This window comes from Heterodontus francisci, chromosome 26, assembly GCF_036365525.1.
Source record: "Heterodontus francisci isolate sHetFra1 chromosome 26, sHetFra1.hap1, whole genome shotgun sequence".
NCBI lineage: Eukaryota > Metazoa > Chordata > Chondrichthyes > Heterodontiformes > Heterodontidae > Heterodontus > Heterodontus francisci.
Window position 1 is genome coordinate 10,870,655 of NC_090396.1, and position 17,290 is coordinate 10,887,944.

General features: G+C 54.8%; 1 protein-coding gene across 4 annotated transcripts in view; it reads left to right on the forward strand.

Moving 5' to 3' along the window:
- LOC137384172 (epsin-2-like) overlaps positions 1 to 17,290 on the forward strand; it is a 292,528-nt gene that overhangs the window by 31,540 nt on the left and 243,698 nt on the right. For 2 of the 4 annotated variants that reach the window (XM_068057792.1, XM_068057795.1), the window contains exon 2: positions 6,372 to 6,474. The exons of the other annotated variants lie outside the window; for them this stretch is intronic. The gene's annotated coding sequence lies outside the window, so the exon portion shown is untranslated. The remainder of the gene's footprint in view (positions 1 to 6,371; positions 6,475 to 17,290) is intronic. 4 annotated transcript variants of the gene reach the window in all.

Here is a 17,290-nt window from a genome sequence, read left to right on the forward strand (position 1 = left end):
CAAGCTGCAAACCCAACTGCCTTCAAAACAGTCCACACCCCAAGTGAACCCAAACAATATCCCAAGAGAGATACCTCCTGACCGCCATAAGCGGGGTGAGGCCATGGAGGGATAGGAAAATGGGCTTACATTTTTTTTTGACTCTGAGACTTCATGATACAAAGATTGACAGCCCATGGTAAGAGAGTGCTTCCTCCTGGGAGCATTCCTCCCATTTAGATGAGGTGACCGCTCTCAATAGTGCCTGGACTGTGAGCTGAGTGCTGATGTTCTTGTGAGGCAGTGTCATTCATTTCACTAACGCAAAGCCCTGAAGCTGCGTTTAATATTCCAAAAGGGAGTTGGATTTCAATTGCTCATTTGCTGAATGCAACGTTCAAATGACCTGATCTTCAATGTGCCTGCCCTTCAAAACTCAAGTTGTTGTTTTTTTCCCGAAGCGGCAGGGAATGGAGTGTCCAGCAGGCAAGGTGGCTGCACTTATAACCGTGGTGTCAGCTCCGGCTAGAGATGCCAACACTCCAAGATTATTCAGGAGTTTCCAGGAATTTGAAATCAATCTGAATACTGCTGTGAGCAACCCAAGAGGAAAATCAAAGAGGCGTTAATCACAATTGTGTGATCTTTCCGTTTCCTTTGAACATTTTCTGCTTATTAACTACAAAAATATTAGAGCTGGAGAAAAGGCTTTTTGACTGACAGTCAAGACTATCCAATCAAGTAGCAGAGTCTGCTCAGTTTACAATCGAGGATGGACATGTTGGGTGACCAATGGTGGCTCTGTGGGGTGGAGCTATTGGAGGTGGGAGGTCGTGTGATGGAACATCCCAGAATGCGTCAACCCAGAGTTCATGGCCCTACCTCTGGGGTCAGCCTGCTGGGTGGTTTACTCTCTGTTCAATGAGTGTCATTGGAGATTGTGTGGTTGGTTTGGACCCTGGGTCTCACTCAGCTCCTGGCCACTCTGTTACAACTGGGCAAGTCCAATAGAAACTGGGTCTTCCAGATTTAGTCAGTCTGTTAGTGGAACAGTCTGATTTATGATTTTCAGCAAGGTTTTTGAACATTGAAGTCAGGTGACATTGGCTTATTAAGCATCCAGCATATGCAATCGTGCTTAAACACACATTTAAAAGGTGGTATTTACAGCTGATTGCTTGGTAGGGGAACAAATGTATTACAGTTCTGAGCTCAGTATCTTGGGCCTTTAAAAATCCAAATACAAACAGACTTCAGAGGGATGTAGACAGGCTGGCGGAATGGGGGGACACATTACAGATGAAATTTAACACGGAGAAGTGTAAAGTGATACATTTTGGTCAGAAGAATGAGGAGAAGCAATACAAAATAAGGGGTACAATTCTAAAGGAGGTGCAGGAGGAAAGGGACCTGGGGGTATATGTGCATAAATCATTGAAGGTGGCAGAACAAGTTGAGAAGGACAGGATCCTGGGTTGTATAAATAAAGGCCTAGAGTACAAAAGCAAGGATGTTATGCTGAACCTTTTGGTACAGCCAAAGTGAGGAGAGGTGGGGGGAGGGGGTCACAGCTGCCCCGCTTACCCTTCCTCTATTTGACCGTAGCAGGGTTTATTCCTTTTAAACAGTGGTTGTGTTTACCACCTCAGTGAGTGTTTTACCTTTTTCCTTTACTGTCATCGTGCAAGAACCAATCGGACAGGTTTTTCTTGAGTTTAAACAAGAAAGAGGTAAGTTTAAAAATAATAATAATCTAAAAATAATTTTTAAAAAATACACTACACAGTCACACACACATATAGATTACAAAGTGGAAAGTAGTTTTTTTGGTTGGATTAAAGTCCAGAATAAATAAAAGTTAAATACACAGTCTGAGTTTGGATGATTGAGGTAATGCATTTGGGGAGGGCAAATAAAGTGAGGGAATACACAATAAATGGGAAGATATTGAGAGGGATAGAAGAAGTGAGAAACCTTGGAGTGCATGTCCACAGGTCCCTGAAGGCGGCAGGACAGGTAGATAGAGTGAAGAGGCATATGGAATGTTTTCCTTTATTGGCTATAGAATACAAAAGCAGGGATGTAATGCTGGAACTGTATAAAATGCTGGTTCGGCCACAGCTGGAGTATTGCGTACAGTTCTGGTCACCACATTACAGGAAGGACATAATTGCTGTGGAGAGAGTACAGCGGAGATTTACAAGAATGTTGCCAGGGCTTGAAAGTTGGAGCTATGAGAAAAGGATTGGATAGGCTAGGGTTGTTTTCCTTAGAACAGAGGAGGCTGAGGTGTGACTTAATTGAGGTGTACAAAATTATGAGGGGCCGAGATAGAGTAGACAGGAAGGACCTGTTTCCCCTAGTGGAGAGGTCAATTACCATGGGGCACAGATTTAAAGGTGATTGAAGGATTAGAGGGGACATAAGGAAATACTTTTTCACCCAGAGGGTGGTGGGTGTCTGGAAATCACTACCCGGGTCGGTGGTGGAGGCAGAAACCCTCAACTCTTTTAAAAGGTACCTGGATGTGCACCTGAAGTGCTGTACCCTGCAGAGCTATGGACCAGGTGTTGGAAGGTGGGATTAGATTGGGTGGCTAGTTTTTTCAGCCGGCACAGACATGATGGACTGAATGGCCTCCTTCTGTGCTGTAGTTTTTCTATGGTTCTATGGATTCGGTGGTCTTCCAGCTGGAGTTGTATTCTTGAAGTCTTTGGCTGGTCAAAGTGCACTTTGTGGTTGGCCCGCTTTGCTCAGGGATTTTCCGGAGGCAGAATTGTAGGTGGCTCTCTTCCCCTGTTCTCTGGCTGTAGCAGTCTATAGGCTTGGAGGGTCCACAGTTGCAGAGGGTTTTCAAGCTTGATGTTTTCTAGAAAGGGAGGTACACAGCCTTCTCTGCTGCTGCCATCTCAGTTTATGCTGGTCTTTTTTCTGTGTAACAAAACTCCCAGTTTTTTCAGAAATGGACAGACAGTCACATGCCCCAGGGTATTCTCTGGAATCTTCTAATGAGACACAAGGTTCAGCATTGGCTCCACAGGTCCAGAATGCCAGTATTTACACTTTGAGGTGTTTGCTCTTTCAAAATCAATGAGTCAGAACTGCCTTGACTGCCATGCTAATGAAACAATCCAAGGTAATTCAATTACTTAGAGCAAGCCATTGTTCTGGGTCCAGGGTTTCTCAGACTCTGGCTCCAGTTGGGCCATGGAATGTGCAAAGGTGTTTCAGATGCAAATTGCAGCATTCATCTTGGCTGTCAGTTTTTTAAAAGTTAACTGTAGAATTTTCTCCATTAAAAGTATAATGTAAGTTTCCAACTGATGAATTAATATTTGAGTATTGCGGAAAAAAGAGACATTTTGTCGAAGCTTTTCGTCTTGCACTTATCAGGACAATTCGCAAGAATACGAATGTGAGGGAAGCAACAAATTTATACTATATGAGAAGATAGTGCTAATTGGTTGGCAAGTGGACTCTGATTGGTAGAGGCATTGCCATGGAGAATGCAGCAAGCTTTGTTTGAAATTTAAACCTGGCAAATGCGCCACACTGCGAGCCCGACTGACAATCCGGGCTGGTTGGGTACGGCCTGTACCTGTATCATTCTGTCTATCACACAAGTGACTAATGTGATATATGAACTTCAATGCCAGTGTGGTGCTAGGTATATAGACCGTACGTCCCAAAGGGTGGCAGATCATTTCAAACAACCTGTCCCTGCTGCTGTTCGCAATGGGCAGGGTACAGGCCGTACCTAATCAGCACGTGCTTGCAAAACTCAAAACACAGTGTCCAACATTAGATGTGATTCCACAATTGGACAACACTTGCTAAATAATCCTCAGTGTGCTAAGAATTACGCTGACAACCAATTTCAGATTGTCATTTGGGCTCGCAGTGTGGCACATTTGCGTTTACTGGAAGCTACATATATTAATACACAGGGCCCTGTTCTTTGCAGTCAGAAAGAACGTGTACACACATTGCACCTGTTTCAGTTAAACGAAATAAGTGACAGCCATTCGCTGGTTCATTCCTCAGGGCAATGCCTTGACCAATCAGAGTCAAGCTACCTGATTTAAATTTCAAACAAAGCTTGATTGAACATATGAACATACGAATTAGAAGCAGGAGGAGGCCACTCGGCCCCTCAAGCCTGCTCCGTCATTCAATAAGTTCATGGCTGAACTGATTACTCCACATTTCCACCTACCCCCGATAACCTTTCACCCCCTTGCTTATCAAGAATCTATCTACCTCCGCCTTAAAAATATTCAAAGATTCTGCTTCCACTGCCTTTTGAGGAAGAGAATTCCAAAGCCACACGACCCTCAGAGAAAAAATTTCTCCTCATCTCTGTCTTAAATGGGCGACCCCTCATTTTTAAACAGTGACCCCTAGTTCTAGATTTTCCCACAAGGGGAAACGTCCTTTCCACATCCACCCTGTCAAGACCCCTCAGGATCTTGTATGTTTCAATCAAGTCACCTCTTACTCTTCTAAATTCCAGCAGATACAAGCCTAGCCTGTCCAACCTTTCCTCATAAGACAGCCCGCCCATTCCAGGTATTAGTCTAGTAAACATTCTCTGTACTGCCTCCAACACATTTACATCCTTCCTTAAATAAGGAGACCAGTACTGTACACAGTACTCCAGATGTGGTCTCACCCTTTATAGCTGAAGCATAACCTCCCTACTTTTGTATTCAATTCCCCTTGTGATAAACAATAACATTCTATTAGCTTTCCTAATTACGTGCTGTACCTGCATACGAACCTTTTGCGATTCATGTAGTGGTATCTTCTATAGTGAAGACAGAAGCAAAATATTTGTTCATTGCATCCGCCATTTCCTTATTATCTACTATTAACTCCCCATTCTCACTATCTAGAGGACCAACACTCACTACTTAATCTTCCTTTTTAAATATCTGTAGAAATTCTTGCTATCTGTTTTATCATTCCTAGCTGCTCTAATTTCTTTCTCCTGATTAACCTTTTAGTCATTCTATGCTGCTCTTTATATTCTGACTGATCATCTGAACTGCCACTCATAGATTCATAGAGTTATACAGCACAGTAACAGGCCCTTTGGCCCATCGTGTCTGTGCCGGCCATCAAGCACCTATCTATTCGAATCCCATTTTCCAGCACTTGGCCCGTAGTCTTGTATGCTATGGCATTTCAGGTGCTTATCTAAATACTTCTTAAATGTTGTGAGGGTTCCTGCCTCTACCACCCCTTCAGGCAGGGTCTTCCAGATTCCAACCACCCCCTAGGTGGAAAAAAGTTTTCCTCAAATCCCCTCTAAGCCTCCTGCCCCTTATCTTTGAGCAGTTATATGCTTTTTCCTTAACTTCTTGTATGGGGAGAAAGCGGGAACAGGTTACTGAGTTGGATGATCAGCCATGATCATAATGAATGGCAGAGCAGGCTCGAAGGGCTGAATAGCCTACTCCTGCTCCTATTTTCTACGTGATTAGTCACGGATGGTGAGTCCTCCCCTTAGAATTTTTCTTTATAGTAGGAATATACTTATTCTGAGTATTCTGAAATATCCCCTGGAATGTCTGCCACTGCTTCTCTATTGATCTATCTCCTAGCCTAGTAACCCAGTTCACTTCAGCTAGCTCAGCTTTCTTGCCCACATAGTTGCTCTTATTCAAGTTTAAAATACTAGTCTTAGACCCACTCTTCTCTTTTTCAAACTGGATGTAAAATTCAATCATATTGTGGTCACTGCTGCCTTGAGGTGCCTTTACTCTGAGGTCATTAATTAATCCTGTCACATTATACAATACCAAGTCTAATATAACCTGCTCTCTAGTTGGTTCCAGAATGTGCTGTTCTAAGAAACTATCTTGAAAACATTCTATGAACTCCTCATCCAGGCTACTATTGCCAATGTGATTTTTCCAGTTCATATGTAGATTAAAATTACCCATGATTATTGCCATCCCTTTATCACAAGCACCCAATATTTCTTCTTGGATACTTTGTCCGACATTGGGATTACTGTAAGGGGACTGTAGACCACTCCTACTAATGACTTCTTTCCTCTACTATTCCTCATCTTCACCCAAACCGATTCTACATCCTGATCTCCTGCACCAAGGTCATCTCTAATTATTTGAACTTGCATTCCTTAGATTACTGGTCCATTAACATAAGCAGCACATTCCCATACCCTGAACTTTCTATGAAGTGCAGTGTGCAGACTGCAGTCTAGTACTGTGCTGATCTACACTGAGGGTATGTAGCAGTGGTGTCACTCCTGGCTGGGGAGCAGTATGTGGTTCTTCTGCTAATGCTGCTGAGCCCAATGAGATTGCGCAGACACATCAAGCGGAGGCACTTGTCTGCTAATTTCATTCCTCTCCTGTGCTTAGAACATCATGTTCCACATCACCTCTGCCCTAGGACTCATCTCAGATCTCAGATGGTTGGCCACGTGGATCAGACAACAAAGAAATACATAGCAGACTCCATCAGGTAAACCTTGGGAGATTCTCAATTAATTCAATTAATTAATAGAAAGGATATTGGAGAAGGTTTAAAAAAATGACAATGATGACACTGAAGCTGTGAGGTTATATCCATCAGGAAAGGATTAACAGGCTGGGGCTATTGGCTCTTGAAAAGAGAAGGCTGAGGGGTGACCTTATAGAGGTCTGTAAAATTATAGAAAGGTTTGATCGAGTAGAAGTACAGAGAACAATCTTCCCCTTGTAGAGTGTCCAAAACTAGAGGCCACAAATACAATATAGTCACCAATCTCCCTGTGTCTGCATGGGTTTCCTCCGGGTGCTCCGGTTTCCTCCCACAGCCAAAGACTTGCAGGTTGATAGGTAAATTGGCCATTATAAATTGCCCCTAGTATAGGTAGGTGGCAGGGGAAGAAAGGGACAGGTGGGGATGTGGTAGGAATATGGGATTAGTGTAGGATTAGTAAAAATGGGTGGTTGATGGTCGGCACAGACTCGGTGGGCCGAAGGGCCTGTTTCAGTGCTGTATCTCTAAATAAAAAATAAATCCTATAGGGGATTCAGGAAAAACATCCTTACTCAGACAGTGATCATCCTCTACCTCAACTCCACTTTCCCACATTATCCCCATATCCCTTAATTTTCTTAAAATCCAAAAACCTGTCATTCTCAGCCTTGAATGACTGAGCATGCACAACCCTCTGGGGTAGGGAATTCCAAAGATTTACAACCTTCTGTGTGAAGAAATTTCTCCTAATCTCTGCCTGAAATGATCGTCTCCCTTATCCTGACACTGTGACTCCTAGTTCCAGACTGACCAGCCAGGGGGAAACAACCTCTCGGTATCCAGGGAGAGAGAAACAGCCTCAACGTTTCAGTCGATGACCTTCTATCAGAACATCAACCTGAAACATTAACTCTGCTTCTCTCTCCACAGACGCTCCCAGACCTGCTGAGTATTTCCAGCAATTTTTGTTTTTGTTTCAGGTTTCCAGCATCAGCAGAAATTTGCTTTTGTGTTGTCTCAGTATCTACCCTGTCGAGCCCTCTCATTCTTCCAAACTCCAGAGAATATAGCCCCATTCCATTCTATCTCTCCTCAGAGGACAGCCCTGTCATTCCAGGAATCAATCGAATAAACCTTCATTGCATCTTCTGTAAGGCTTCCTTGGATAAGGAGAGCAAAACTGTACACAGAACTCCAGGGTTGGTCTCACCAAAGGCTGATATGATTCCAGCAAGACTTCCTTGTTCTTGTACAGCAATCCCCTTGCTATAAAGGCCAACATGCCTTCTGAGTTGCTTGCTGTACATGTACATGTTAAGTTTCTATCTTTCATGTACAAGGACACCCTATGAATACAATCATTTAATAATTTCTCACCATTTAAAACAGATTGTTTTTCTATTCTTCCTACCAATGTGTATAAACTCCCAGTCCCCCCACATTATACTCCATCTACCACCTTCTTGCTAAGGACCTGCTACCCGACCCGAACCCAATGGGACCCGATGACATGTGTTGGGTTCGGGCCGGGTCAGGCCCCTCTTCCGGGTCCGGCTTTTGGGCTCGGGCCAGGTTGGGCTAAGTCCAGGTCGAGTCGGTCGAGGCCGGGCCGGACACACATGATAAGTGCTCTGTTGGTAAGTATTGAAATTAAATAACTTACCTGAGCTGGGAGTCCAGGACGAAACTGGGTCAGCGCAGTGAGTGAGTGATGTCACGATGACATCATCACACATGCGATGCAGCTGCCTGGAGCTTCCCAGTCGGAAGTTAAGGAAAGGGATGGCCAGGTCGGGCTCGGGTTGTGTCAAGTCGGGGGCAGGCTCGGGTCGGGTCAAGTCGGGGGCGGGCGCGGGTTGGGTCATGTCGGGGGCATGCTCGGGTTGGGTCGACTTGGGGGCAGGCTTGGGTTGGGCCGAGTTGGGGGCAGGCTCGGGGTGGGTCATGTTGGGGGCAGGCTCGTGTTGGGTCAAGTCGGGGGCAGGCTCGGGTTGGGTCATGTCGGGGGCAGGCTCGGATTGGATCATGTCAGGGGCAGGCTCGGGTTGGGTCGAGTTGGGGGCAGGCTCGGGTGGGGTCATGTTGGGGGCAGGCTCAGGTTGGGTCATGTTGGGGGCAGGCTCGGGTTGGGTCATGTCGGGGGCAGGCTCGGGTTGGGTCGAGTTGGGGGCAGCCTCGGGTTGAATCATGTCGGGGGCAGGCTCGGGTTGGGTCGCGTGGGGGGCAGGCTCGGGTTGGGTCAAGTCGGGGGCGGGCGCGGGTTGGGTCGAGTTGGGGGCAGGCTCGGGTTGGGTCGCGTGGGGGGCAGACTCGGGCTGAGTCGTGTCGGGGGCAGGCTCCGGTTGGGTCATGTCGGGGGCAGACTCGGGCTGAGTCGTGTCGGGGGCAGGCTCAGGTTGGGTCATGTTGGGGGCAGGCTCGGGTCGGGTCAAGTTGGGGGCAGGCTCGGGTCGGGTCAAGTCGGGGGCGGGCGTGGGTTGGGTCGAGTTGGGGGCAGGCTCGGGTTGGGTCATGTTGGGGGCAGGCTCGGGTTGGGTCATGTTGGGGGCAGGCTCGGGTTGGGTCATGTCGGGGGCAGGCTCGGGTTGGGTCGAGTGGAGGCCAGGCTCGGGTTGGGTCATGTCGGGGGCAGGCTCGGGTTGGGTCGAGTGGAGGCCAGGCTCGGGTTGGGTCGAGTGGAGGCCAGGCTCGGGTTGGGTCATGTCGGGGGCAGGCTCGGGTTGGGTCGAGTGGAGGCCAGGCTCGGGTTGGGTCGAGTTGGGGGCAGGCTTGGGTTGCGTAATGTTGGGGGCAGGCTCGGGTTGGGTCGAGTTGGGGGCAGGCTCAGGTTGGGTCATGTCGGGGGCAGGCTCGGGTTGGGTCGAGTTGGGGGCAGGCTCGGGTGGGGTCATGTCGGGGGCAGGCTCGGGTTGGGTCGAGTTGGGGGCAGCCTCGGGTTGAATCATGTCGGGGGCAGGCTCGGGTTGGGTCGAGTGGAGGCCAGGCTCGGGTTGGGTCATGTTGGGGGCAGGCTCGGGTTGGGTCGCGTGGGGGGCAGGCTCGGGTTGGGTCGAGTGGAGGCCAGGCTCGGGTTGGGTCATGTCGGGGGCAGGCTCGGGTTGGGTCATGTCGGGGGCAGGCTCGGGTTGGGTCGAGTGGAGGCCAGGCTCGGGTTGGGTCGAGTGGAGGCCAGGCTCGGGTTGGGTCATGTCGGGGGCAGGCTCGAGTTGGGTCGAGTGGAGGCCAGGCTCGGGTTGGGTCGAGTTGGGGGCAGGCTCGGGTTGCGTAATGTCGGGGGCAGGCTCGGGTTGGGTCGAGTTGGGGGCAGGCTCGGGTTGGGTCATGTCGGGGGCAGGCTCGGGTTGGGTCGAGTTGGGGGCAGGCTCGGGTGGGGTCATGTAGGGTGCAGGCTCAGGTTGGGTCATGTTGGGGGCAGGCTCGGGTTGGGTCATGTCGGGGGCAGGCTCGGGTTGGGTCGATTTGGGGGCAGCCTCGGGTTGAATCATGTCGGGGGCAGGCTCGGGTTGGGTCATGTTGGAGGCAGGCTCGGGTTGGGTCATGTCGGGGGCATGCTCGGGTTGGGTCATGTTGGGGGCAGGCTCAGGTTGGGCCGAGTTGGGGGCAGGCTCGGGTTGGGTCATGTCGGGGGCAGGCTCGGGTTGGGTCGAGTTGGGGGCAGGCTCGGGTTGGGTCATGTCGGGGGCAGGCTCGGGTTGGGTCGAGTTGGGGGCAGGCTTGGGTTGGGTCATGTCGGGGGCAGGCTCGGGTTGGGTCATGTCGGGGGCAGGCCCGGGTTGGGTCATGTCGGGGGTAAGCTCGGGTTGGGTCATGTCGGGGGCAGGCTCGGGTTGGGTCAAGTCGGGGGCAGGCTCGGGTTGGGTCGAGTTGGGGGCAGGTTCGGGTTAGGTCATGCCGGGGGCAGGCTCGGGTTGGGTCATGTCGGGGGCAGGCTCGGGTTGGGTCGAGTGGGGGCCAGGCTCGGGTTGGGTCATGTTGGGGGCAGGCCCGGGTTGGGTCATGTTGGGGGCAGGCTCGGGTTGGGTCATGTCGGGGGCGGGCGCGGGTTGGGTCGAGTTGGGGGCAGGCTCGGGTTGGGTCATGTCGGGGGCAGGCTCGGGTTGGGTCGAGTTGGGGGCAGGCTCGGGTTGGGTCATGTCGGGGGCAGGCTCGGGTTGGGTCGAGTGGAGGCCAGGCTCGGGTTGGGTCATGTTGGGGGCAGGCTCGGGTTGGGTCGCGTGGGGGGCAGGCTCGGGTTGGGTCAAGTCGGGGGCGGGCGCGGGTTGGGTCGAGTTGGGGGCAGGCTCGGGTTGGTTCATGTCGGGGGCAGGCTCGGGTTGGGTCGAGTTGGGGGCAGGCTCGGGTTGGGTCATGTCGGGGGCAGGCTCGGGTTGGGTCGAGTGGAGGCCAGGCTCGGGTTGGGTCATGTTGGAGGCAGGCTCGGGTTGGGTCATGTTGGGGGCAGGCTCGGGTTGGGTCGAGTGGAGGCCAGGCTCGGGTTGGGTCATGTCGGGGGCAGGCTCGGGTTGGGTCGAGTGGAAGCCAGGCTCGAGTTGGGTCGAGTGGAGGCCAGGCTCGGGTTGGGTCATGTCGGGGGCAGGCTCGGGTTGGGTCGAGTGGAGGCCAGGCTCGGGTTGGGTCGAGTTGGGGGCAGGCTCGGGTGGGGTCATGTCGGGGGCAGGCTCGGGTTGGGTCATGTTGGGGGCAGGCTCGGGTGGGGTCATGTCGGGGGCAGGCTCGGGTTGGGTCGAGTTGGGGGCAGCCTCGGGTTGAATCATGTCGGGGGCAGGCTCGGGTTGGGTGAAGTTGGGGGCAGGCTCGGGTTGGGTCATGTCGGGGGCAGAAACGGGCTGAGTCGTGTCGGGGGCAGGCTCCGGTTGGGTCATGTCGGGGGCAGACTCGGGCTGAGTCGTGTCGGGGGCAGGCTCCGGTTGGGTCATGTCGGGGGCAGAAACGGGCTGAGTCGTGTCGGGGGCAGGCTCAGGTTGGGTCATGTTGGGTGCAGGCTCAGGTTGGGTCATGTTGGGGGCAGGCTCGGGTTGGGTCAAGTCGGGGGCGGGCGCGGTTTGGGTCATGTTGGGGGCAGGCTCGGGTTGGGTCATGTTGGGGGCAGGCTCGGGTTGGGTCATGTCGGGGGCAGACTCGGGTTGGGTCGAGTGGAGGCCAGGCTCGGGTTGGGTCATGTCGGGGGCAGACTCGGGTTGGGTCGAGTGGAGGCCAGGCTCGGGTTGGGTCGAGTGGAGGCCAGGCTCGGGTTGGGTCATGTCGGGGGCAGGCTCGGGTTGGGTTGAGTTGGGGGCAGGCTTGGGTTGCGTAATGTCGGGGGCAGGCTCGGGTTGGGTCGAGTTGGGGGCAGGCTCGGGTTCGGTCATATCGGGGGCAGGCTCGGGTTGGGTCGAGTTGGGGGCAGGCTCGGGTGGGGTCATGTCGGGGGCAGGCTCGGGTTGGGTTGAGTTGGGGGCAGCCTCGGGTTGAATCATGTCGGGGGCAGGCTCGGGTTGGGTCGAGTTGGGGGCAGCCTCGGGTTGAATCATGTCGGGGGCAGGCTCGGGTTGGGTCGAGTTGGGGGCAGGCTCGGGTTGGGTAATGTCGGGGGCAGGCTCGGGTTGGGTCGAGTTGGGGGCAGGCGCGGGTTGGGTCAAGTCGGGGGCAGACTCGGGCTGAGTTGTGTCGAGGGCAGGCTCGGGTTGGGTCATATCGGGGTCAGGCTCGGGTTGGGTCGAGTTGGGGGCAGGCGCGGGTTGGGTCAAGTCGGGGGCAGGCTCGGGTTGGGTCGTGTTGGGGGCAGGCTCGGGTTGGGTCAAGTCGGGGGCCGACTCGGGCTGAGTCGTGTCGGGGGCAGGCTCGGTTTGGGTCAAGTCGGGGGCAGACTCGGGCTGAGTCGTGTTGGGGGCAGGTTCGGGTTGGGTCATATCGGGGTCGGGCTCAGGTTGGGTCGAGTTGGGGGCAGGCTCGGGTAGGGTTGAGTTGGGAGCAGGCTCGGGTCGGGTCGAGTTGGGGGCAGGCTCGGGTCGGGTCGAGTTGGGGGCAGGCTCGGGTTGGGTCATGTCGGGGGCAGGCTTGGGTTGGGTCGTGTTGTGGGCAGGCTCGGTTGGGTCGAGTTGGGGGCAGGCTCGGGTTGGGTCATGTCGGGGGCAGGCTTGGGTTGGGTCGAGTTGGGGGCAGGCTCGTGTTGGGTCATGTTGGGGGCAGGCTCGGGTTGGGTCATGTCGGGGGCAGGCTCGGCTTGGGTCGAGTGGAGGCCAGGCTCGGGTTGGGACATGTTGGGGGCAGGCTCGGGTTGGGTCGCGTGGGGGGCAGGCTCGGGTTGGGTCGAGTCGGGGGCAGGCTCGGGTCGGGTCAAGTCGGGGGCAGTCTCCGGTTGAGTCATGTTGGGGGCAGGCTCGGATTGGGTCATGTTGGGGGCAGGCTCAGGTTGGGTCGTGTTGGGGGCAGGCTCGGGTTGGGTCGAGTTGGGGGCAGGCTCGGGTCGGGTCAAGTTGGGGGCAGGCTCGGGTTGGGTCGAGTCGGGGGCAGGCTCGGGTCGGGTCAAGTCGGGGGCAGGCTCGGGTTGGGTCGAGTCGGGGGCAGGCTCGGGTCGGGTCAAGTCGGGGGCAGGCTCGGGTTGGGTCGAGTCGGGGGCAGGCTCGGGTCGGGTCAAGTCGGGGGCAGGCTCGGATTGGGTCATGTCGGGGGCAGTCTCCGGTTGAGTCATGTTGGGGGCAGGCTCGGGTTGGGTCATGTCGGGGGCAGTCTCCGGTTGAGTCATGTTGGGGGCAGGCTTGGGTTGGGTCGTGTTGTGGGCAGGCTCGGTTGGGTCGATTTGGGGGCAGGCTCGGGTTGGGTCGAGTTGGGGGCAGGCTCGTGTTGGGTCATGATGGGGGCAGGCTCGGGTTGGGTCATGTCGGGGGCAGGCTCAGCTTGGGTCGAGTGGAGGCCAGGCTCGGGTTGGGACATGTTGGGGGCAGACTCGGGTTGGGTCGCGTGGGGGGCAGGCTCGGGTTGGGTCGAGTCGGGGGCAGGCTCGGGTCGGGTCAAGTCGGGGGCAGTCTCCGGTTGAGTCATGTTGGGGGCAGGCTCGGATTGGGTCATGTTGGGGGCAGGCTCAGGTTGGGTCGTGTTGGGGGCAGGCTCGGGTTGGGTCGAGTTGGGGGCAGGCTCGGGTCGGGTCAAGTTGGGGGCAGGCTCGGGTTGGGTCGAGTCGGGGGCAGGCTCGGGTCGGGTCAAGTCGGGGGCAGGCTCGGGTTGGGCCGAGTCGGGGGCAGGCTCGGGTCGGGTCAAGTCGGGGGCAGGCTCGGGTTGGGTCGAGTCGGGGGCAGGCTCGGGTCGGGTCAAGTCGGGGGCAGGCTCGGATTGGGTCATGTCGGGGGCAGTCTCCGGTTGAGTCATGTTGGGGGCAGGCTCGGGTTGGGTCATGTCGGGGGCAGTCTCCGGTTGAGTCATGTTGGGGGCAGGCTCGGGTTGGGTCGAGTTGGGGGCAGGCTCGGGTTGGGTCGAGTTGGGGCCAGGCTCGGGTTGGGTCGAGTCGGGGGCAGGCTCGGGTCGGGTCAAGTCGGGGGCAGGCTCGGGTTGGGTCGAGTTGGGGCCAGGCTCGGGTTGGGTCGAGTCGGGGGCAGGCTCGGGTCGGGTCAAGTCGGGGGCAGGCTCGGGTTGGGTCGAGTTGGGGCCAGGCTCGGGTTGGGTCGAGTTGGGGGCAGGCACGGGTTGGGTCGAGTTGGGGGCAGTCTCGGGTTGGGTCGAGTTGGGGGCAGGCTCGGGTTGGGTCGAGTTGGGGGCAGTCTCGGGTTGGGTCGAGTTGGGGCCAGGCTCGGGTTGGGTCGAGTTGGGGGCAGGCTCGGGTTGGGTCATGTTGGGGGCAGGCTCGGGTTGGGTCGAGTTGGGGGCAGGCTCGGGTTGGGTCGAGTTGGGGGCAGGCTCGGGTTGGGTCATGTTGGGGGCTGGCTCGGGTTGGGTCGAGTTGGGGGCAGGGTTGGGTCATGTTGGGGGCAGGCTCAAGTCGGGTCAAGTCGGGGGCAGGCTCAAGTCGGGTCAAGTTGGGGGCAGGCTCGGGTTGGGTCGAGTTGGGATTGGGATCGGGTTGTGTTGAGTTGGGGGCAGGCTCGGGTTGGATCATGTCGGGGTTGGGCTCGGGTCTGGTCAGGCTCAGTTTAAAATTGGAGGAACTCGGGCCGGGTCGGGCTCGGGTCCGCTGTGGATCAATTGGGTTTGGGTCAGGTTCATTTTCCCGACCTGAACATGCCTCTACTTCTTTCTCACTGACCCAACCTGTCTAAATCCCTTTACAGTCTCTTTGCATCCTCCTTAAGTTTCCCATCTCGCTTTGTATTGTCAGCAAACTTCGATACATTACACTCGGTCTCTTTGTCTAAGTCATTAATATAGATTGTAAATAGCTGAGGCCCCAGCACTGGTTCCTTGCTGTACCCTGCTAGTTTTCTGTCCTTTAACTAATCCTCTCTCCATGCTAATATATTACCCCCAACCCCATCAGCCCTTATGCATCAACCTTTTGTGCAACATTTTATTGAAAGACCAGATACATTACATCCGCTCGGTCCCCTTTATCCACCCTACTTATTACAACCTCAAAAAATCTCAAGTAGGTTTGTCAAACACAATTTCCCGATTATCTCTGCAGTACCAGAAGATGTAAGCCATCAGGAGCAGGGGTTTTGTCAGCTTTCAGTCTCATTAATTTCTCCAGTATTTTTTCATTATTACTTTCAGTTCCGCAATCCAGCCTGACTGTTTCAGTGGAAAGGTGCAGAGTTGAATTGGGGCAGTGTTTTTGTGAATGGCTGGGGATAAAGATGGTGCCAGCTTTGAATCAGTGGTAGCAGTCTCACCTTCGAGGTACAAGGTCCTGGGTTCAACTCCACTCCAAAAACTTGAGTGCAAAATCCAGGCTGGCACTCCCAGTGCAGTAATGAGGGAGTGCTGCACCGTTAGAGGGTCAGTACTGAGGGAGTGCTGCACCATCAGAGGGTCAGTACTGAGGGAGTGCTGCACTGTCCGAGGGTCAGTACTGAGGGAGTGCAGGACTGTCCGAGGGTCAGGACTGAGGGAGTGCTGCACTGTCAGAGGGTCAGTACTGAGGGAGTGCTGCACTGTCCGAGGGTCAGTACTGAGGGAGTGCAGGACTGTCCGAGGGTCAGGACTGAGGGAGTGCTGCACTGTCAGAGGGTCAGTACTGAGGGAGTGCTGCACCGTTCGAGGGTCAATACTGAGGGAGTGCTGCACTGTCCGACGGTCAGTACTGAGGGAGTGCTGCACTGTCCGATGGTCAGGACTGAGGGAGTGCTGCACTGTCAGAGGGGCAGTACTGAGGGAGTGCTGCACCGTTCGAGGGTCGGTACTGAGGGAGTGCCGCACCGTCAGAGGGTCAATACTGAGGGAGTGCTGCATTGTCCGACGGTCAGTACTGACGGAGTGCTGCACTGTCCGACGGTCAGTACTGAGGGAGTGCTGAACTGTCCGATGGTCAGGACTGAGGGAGTGCTGCACTGTCAGAGGGTCAGTACTGAGGGAGCGTCGCAGTGTCAAAGGGTCATACTGAGGGAGTGCTGCACCGTCGGAGGGCCAGTACTGAGGGAGTGCTGCACCATCAGAGGGTCAGTACTGAGAGGGGCTACACCGTCAGAGGGTCAGTACTGAGGGAGTGCTGCACTGTCAGAGGGTCAGTACTGAGAGGGGCTACACCGTCAGAGGGTCAGTACTGAGGGAGTGCTGCACTGTCAGAGGGTCAGTACTGAGGGAGCATCGCACCGTCAGAGGGTCAGTACTGAGGGAGTTCTGCACCATCAGAGGGTCAGTACTGAGGGAGTGCTGCACCGTCAGAGGGTCAGTACTGAGAGGGGCTACACCGTCAGAGGGTCAGTACTGAGGGAGTGCTGCACTGTCAGAGGGTCAGTACTGAGAGGGGCTACACCGTCAGAGGGTCAGTACTGAGGGAGTGCTGCACTGTCAGAGGGTCAGTACTGAGGGAGCATCGCACCGTCAGAGGGTCAGTACTGAGGGAGTTCTGCACCATCAGAGGGTCAGTACTGAGGGAGTGCTGCACCGTCAGAGGGTCAGTACTGAGAGGGGCTACACCGTCATAGGGGCAGTACTGAGGGAGTGCTACAATGTTGGAGGGTCAGTACTGAGGGAGTGCCGCAGTGTCAAAGGGTCAGACTGAGGGAGTGCTGCACCGTCGGAGGGCCAGTACTGAGGGAGTTCTGCACCATCAGAGGGTCAGTACTGAGGGAGTGCTACACCATCAGAGGGTCAGTACTGAGGGAGTGCTGCACCGTCAGAGGGTCAGTACTGAGGGAGTGCTGCACCGTCAGAGGGGCAGTACTGAGAGGGGCTACACCGTCAGAGGGTCAGTACTGAGGGAGTGCTGCACTGTCAGAGGGTCAGTACTGAGGGAGCATCGCACCGTCAGAGGGTCAGTACTGAGGGAGTGCTGCACCGTCAGAGGGTCAGTACTGAGGGAATGCTGCACTGTCGGAGGGTCAGTACTGAGGGAGTGCTGCATTGTCAGAGGGTCAGTACTGAGCGAGTGCTGCACCGTCAGAGGGTCAGTACTGAGGGAGCATTGCAGCATCAGAGGGTCAGTACTGAGGGAGTGCTGCATTGTCAGAGGGTCAGTACTGAGCGAGTGCTGCACCATCAGAGGGTCAGTACTGAGGGAGTGCTGCACCATGACAGGGTCAGTACTGAGGGAGTGCCGCACTGTCAGAGGGTCAGTACTGAGGGAGCATCGCAGCGTCAGAGGGTTAGTACTGAGGGAGTGTCTCACTGTCAGAGGGGCAGTCCTGAGGGAGTGCTGCACTGTCGGAGGGTCAGTACTGAGAGAGCGTCGCACCGTCAGACGGTC